Source organism: Typopeltis vanoorti, chromosome 10 (assembly GCF_054136105.1).
Source record: "Typopeltis vanoorti isolate ZY-2024b chromosome 10, IOZ_Tvanoo_1.0, whole genome shotgun sequence".
Classification (NCBI taxonomy): domain Eukaryota; kingdom Metazoa; phylum Arthropoda; class Arachnida; order Uropygi; family Thelyphonidae; genus Typopeltis; species Typopeltis vanoorti.
Window position 1 is genome coordinate 86,877,081 of NC_143558.1, and position 6,018 is coordinate 86,883,098.

At 35.6% G+C, this 6,018-nt stretch overlaps 1 protein-coding gene across 1 annotated transcript in view; it reads right to left on the minus strand.

The window, feature by feature from the left end:
* The window catches only part of LOC150102567 (exportin-1-like), a 448,940-nt gene extending 448,768 nt beyond the window's left edge, over positions 1 to 172 (minus strand). Inside the window, exon 1 of the mRNA XM_090399503.1 lies at positions 12 to 172. The gene's annotated coding sequence lies outside the window, so the exon portion shown is untranslated. The remainder of the gene's footprint in view (positions 1 to 11) is intronic.
* Between the last annotated feature and the right edge of the window lie 5,846 nt (positions 173 to 6,018).

Here is a 6,018-nt window from a genome sequence, read left to right on the forward strand (position 1 = left end):
TTTCTTCTTACCTTGGAAAAACAGGCAACTTCTATATATCTAATACAAGAATCACAACTTCTAATATTAACCAATTTTATCCTTGTCGTCTGCCAAACTTAAGATTCACACACACGCACGTTTTCCGGACAAAAATCAAAATTACTTTATTTCAACCTACAGTAACCGGTCAAAACTGGTTGTATGTACTTCCGCTGCGCCTTCTGGAGAAATTATATAATTCTCCATTACCTAACTGAATAAAGTTAATACAAATAATAAAAAACGACAATTTTGAAGAAAGACGCAAAAAAAAAAATCCTTTACTGCTAGCTGTTGAAAGTTTTTTTCACTTGGTTATACTATAAATTAAATATCCCAAGAAGTTATATTCTTGGTTTCATCCTTTATCCAAGTGTCAGCAAACAAAGTTTGAGCATGAAGTAATTTCAACACTGGGCTACTTGTATAGGCTTATGACTTCATATCAATTGTTTTAGTAACCTACAGTGCAACACATATCCTTACGGACATGTATAATGCTATGCATTATGGGAAGGGCCACTACCCATACCAGTTTCGACCGTTATTGGTCTCATCAGTGGGAGCCAGACCCAGGAGCGATACCAAGGTTGAAGTAACGCAGAAGTCATATTTCCATATGCATATTTCCGCAAAACAGGAGTTGATATCCAATCTATTCCTTGTATTTATATTACGATTCTGCAATATCCTAAGAATCTACAATTCATTTACTTCTTTTCCCACATAAGTCCCTATCACATATATCACAGCATCGACCTCACGTCGATGATATACCTCTGCAAAGTGATCATTCACTAACTCAATTATATTATCTGCTTCAGTCATCTCGTCACCATCAATCATTAAGGTTAATTTTCCACATTCATTCTTCCTCTTACTTGCCATATAACGAAAGAACTCCTAGCGATTTCCTTTGGCCTGATCAGCTACTTTCTTTTCATAAACTGATTTTTCCTTCTTTACAATACTGATCACCTTCCTTTCCAGGTCCTTGTACTGTTATTAAGTATGTTGATCACCTCTCCACAGCATTTTCTTTTTCTGAAACTCGTGTTCAATGACATTACTCATCCATCTATCTACTACCTATTTATTCCTCCAAATATTAGTTGTACATTTAATATTTTTTTCTCTGGATGTCCCTTAACTACCTCCATGCACTACACACATCCTTTCTTTACAGGGTTTTTATGCTATGACACAGCTGCAAGCTTCCTCCTAAGCTTGTCATAACCATTGGTCTTGTAGTTACATATATGCTCCTTGACATAATATTCTTCTCGTTTTACAATCCCTCTGGTCAGGTCTGCATGGTCACTTTCCCTAATCTGAGGAAATGTGGCCAACTTGGCTATAGATAGCTCTTCTGATCCTATGAGCAAGTCTCCAATACTCTTGCACCATGAGTCCCTTTCTTCACTGCTGCCTAAAATAATAAACATCTCTTAGTCGGTGTATAAATTCCATTTCCTTCATGTCTTATAATCTCTCTTCATAATAATCTATATTTCTATAGTAAAAGTTCTCTCCCCCATAATAATCACTCCACCTACACATTTTATTGCACTAATTTGCTAATGTATGTTTTTTCAGATTAACTGGAATCCCCGGGCCTATAACAACAATCAACTGTATATATTTTTTTAATTAGCCTTGATCTCGTACTAAGATGCCCGAAACGAACAACGACGTTCCCGCCTATCGTCTTGTCCTTTTGGTCTCAGTTCATCTGTTACCATCAGCAACAGTACCCATTCCTACATCCTATCTTCTCTATCTTCCCATCAAATAATAAACCTTTCATATCTATCCTTGTAAATACATCATCTGCTTTTAACAAAATCTCACTAATGCCTATAACTTTTGACAAGGTGGCACTAACTAATGCTAAAACCTGCTTCCTCTTGTTCCTGATACTTGTAGCATTAGAATGTAGAAACTATATGATCCATTTAGGCCCCGACCACTTTTACTACCTGAATTAAGAACCTTATTCAGTTTTTTTTTTTTTTTCATTTTTACATGAGAGATTATATTCTGCACTTGTTGGTCATTCTCACATTCACTCAACACTGGTGTGCCTTCACCAGCATCCATTCTAACTGTTTAAGGTTTCTTGAATGTGAGTAGCAGCATGCTCGCTGAACAAAACTCTCTTACACCATGACTCAGGCACTTAACACCAGTGCTATTTAGGGCCCACAAATTTTACATGATTCCTTTTGCACAAGATGTGTATTGATTCCTTTGATATTAATATGGGTTCTGCGGTCGAATTTCTTGAGTTTTCTCGTAATTTTTCTTGCATCAATCAACAATAGATGGTATATTCAGATATCAAAATAAAATATAAATAAATAAATAAATAAAAATAAACAAAATTAGGATTTTAAAAAAATTTTAATTTTTAATTAAAATATTTGGATTAAAAAAGTACCTGATCCACGCTAGGAATCACGGATCTTCTTCTTCTGCTTTCGCGTAGTCCTAAATGGTCTGTTGGGTCACTCATGGCTGGTAGGTGATATTCTTTGTAAGCCACCTCCAATCATATCGGTCTCTTATTCTTGATGTCAGTTGAGAAAGGGAGGAATGCCCATTTTTTGATGTTATCAGTCCATTTTAATCGAGGTCGGCCCCTAATCCGTGATAGTGGAAGGATTCCTTCCAGTGCTTGCTCTGGAATGCTATTAGCCTTCTCCACATGTCCGAAGCATTTCATCTGTCTTTTTCTGATGACTGTCAGAATATTTTCTCTTTTTCTCCCGTCTTTTGAATCAATCAGTTTTCGGACATTTTCATTTGATTTCGTGAGCTGTATAGGGAATTTTCAAACGTTTTCTGTAAGTTTTCATTTCAAAAAAACAGGAATTTCCTCTCATCTTCCCTCAATAAAGTCCAGGCCTCACAACCATACAAGAGGATAGAATTCACCAAAGTGTCAATTAGTCTTAGTCTGATTGTGATTGCTATTCTATTATCTCTCCACAATGGTTTTAACGTCTGTAGGGCCACGGTTGCCTTAGCGATTCTGTATTTAATGTGTTTCGAGTGACCATCTTGACTCAACGTGCTTCCTAGATAAGTGAACTTGTTTACATTCTCAATTTGTTTATTGTCAATTTGTATCTTTAAGAGTTCAATGGCTGAGTTGGAGGTTATCATTGTTTTTTGCAGGTTTATGTATAATCCATATTTTTGTAATGTTCTGAAAAATAGGCTGGTTATCTCTTGTAATTATTTTTCACTTTCTACCAGAAGATCGATATCGTCTGCAAAACGTAAGTTATTTATCCTTAGTCCGCCAACTACTATTCCAGTGTCATATTCATGAAGAGCTTCATCTGTCACATATTCCAGAAAACAATTAAAGAGAAGAGGGGAAAAGATGCATCCCTGTCTTACCAGTTGTTCTGCCTGGAACGGTTCACTACTGAAATTTTTATTTTCAATTCTCACATCAGATGAAGAATAAAGAGATTTAATAATCCTGATGATTTTATTGTCTATACCATAATGTTCTAAAATTTTACATAATTCCGCGTGCCATATTGAGTCAAAATCTTTTTGAAGGTCTAAAGAGTTGTGACAGATTATTTTGTTATGTTCTATGTATTTTTCACCTAGTATGTGTATTATAAAAATATGGTCGATTGTCCTTCTGGACTTCTGGAAACCTACTTGTTCATCTGATAGTCTGCTTTCTATTTCCTTTTCAATTCTTGACAATAATAATTTTAAATATAGTTTAATCCTTTATCCAAGTGTAACCAAACAAAGTTTGTGCCTGAAGTATCTTCAGAACTGAGGCAACTCGTAGTAAAGGTGGACCAAGCTTGGTCTGGCTCCCAATGACGAGAACTCAATAAAGGTCGAAACCGGTCTGGGTAGTGGCCCTTTCCTTAATGCATAGCATTAGACATGTCTGCAAGGAGATGTGCTTTGCATTATAGGAGATACTGAGACAAGGAGTGATGAGAGCTTGGTCCACCTTTACTATGAGTTGCTTCAGGCCTGAAGATACTTCAGGTGCAAACTGTTTGCTTACACTTGGATAAAGGATTAAACTAAATTTATTATAGTCTAACCAAGTGGAAAAAATAAACTTTCAATAGTATTTTTAAAAGGATTTTGCTTTGATGGCTAATAAGGCTTATTGTTCTATAGTTGCTGCATTTATCGCCTGTTTCCCTTTTTAGGAATAAGTACAAGGACAGAAGTCTGCCAGTCAGAAGGCCAAGTCTCTGTGTTGCATACATCCTGGAATAGATTTAGCAAGGTGTCTTATGATAATGCTACCTCCTTCGTGTATCGGTTCCATTGTAACACTATCAATTCCCGGTGATTTTTCTATTTTTGAGGAGCTAACTGCTGCAATGACTTATTTTAATATCGGGTAATCTCCTTCCTCCAAACCTCCTGGCAAACTTCGGTCCAAAATATCGCCAGTCATTTGGCGGTCCTTTTGAAAACGCTTGGTCGCATAACATTTCCATCTATCAACTATTTTCTGGTTATCCCTGATAAGAGCTCCATCTTCATCGTCTATACTTAATTAATTAATCAATTAATCAATTGATTGTAGTAAAAGGTTTGGTTAACTTACCAAACCTTGATGAGCGATTTGAAAAACACTTTTAGGATTATTTTTATTTAAGTCCTCTTCTATATTTTTGCATTCGTCGAGTATCCATAAGTTTCTAGCATGTTTAATTTCTTTTTTAATAATCTTGATAATATTTGTATACTGTTCTCTATTATTACAGCTATTAATATGCGATTTCAAATTTCTTCTTTCTTCACATAGCTCCAAAATATTTTTATTTATCTATGGTTTATTGACTTTCCTTTTGTATCCAAGAATTCCTCCAGTTGTTTTGGTTATCTTTTGTGAGAAGTGTTTGGTTTAGATTCGATATTATTATATTTTTTGAAACCTGTGTCAAAAATTTGTTTTAATTTGTATTTATATAAAGTATTTATTTGGGGTCTTTTATTTTTTCTATATTATATCTTTTAAGAGTTGATTTTGTGAATAATATTTCCCTCATTTTCGTATTCACAGTTGTGATGACCAAATTGTGGTCGTTGCAATGTTGGCTCCAGGAAATGATTTGGTTCTTGTGAGGTTGATGGAGTTTTTAAATTTTGTTCTTACAAGGATAAAGTCGATTTGGTGTTTTTCCATCAGGGGAAGCCCATATCCATATTCTGGAAGGTTTATGGGGAAATAGTGTGTTATTGATGGTGAGTTCATTTTATGAGGCAAAATTGATCAATTGAAAACCTCTTTCCGTGTGTTGAGGCTTAAACAATATCACCCCCCCTCTTGCCAATTTCTTATCAATCGCTCTCTCACCCTCTCTTTCCAATTTTTACATGGAAAATTTTGAAAAACGACCTATAGACACTTCCCCTCTCAAACCTTCTATCTGGCTAAGATACGTAGATGATTGTTCTCTATTTGGCTTCATGGCCCAGACACATTAGACTCCTTCCTCAGTCACCTCAACAGCCTACATCGAAGAATCCAGTTTACGACAGAAAAGGAAAATAACAGTAGTTTACCTTTCCTAGACACTTTATTAACACGCCTTCCTAATGGTAACCTTTCTTTCTCTGTATATAGAAAACTTACTCATACAGGCAGATACATTCACAAACTCTCCCACCACCACCACCACCCCTCTCAGCAATATGGCATTATTAAAACACTAACCAATAGAGCTCAAAATCTTTATTCCAGTGAATATAGACTGTGAGCTCTATTGGTTAGTGTTTCAACCGAACTCAAACACATCCACAACACCTTCCTTCCTTTTCAGTGGCTACAATGATTACAGAATTAAAAAAATAATCAAGTCCTTCCACATTCCCTGACCATCTCTTCAGAAGTACTTCAGAAATGCCATCACCATACCTTACATCCGTGACACATTAGAAATAATAGCTAAATCGTTAAAAAAGTACAACCTCTATACAGCTTTTAAGTGC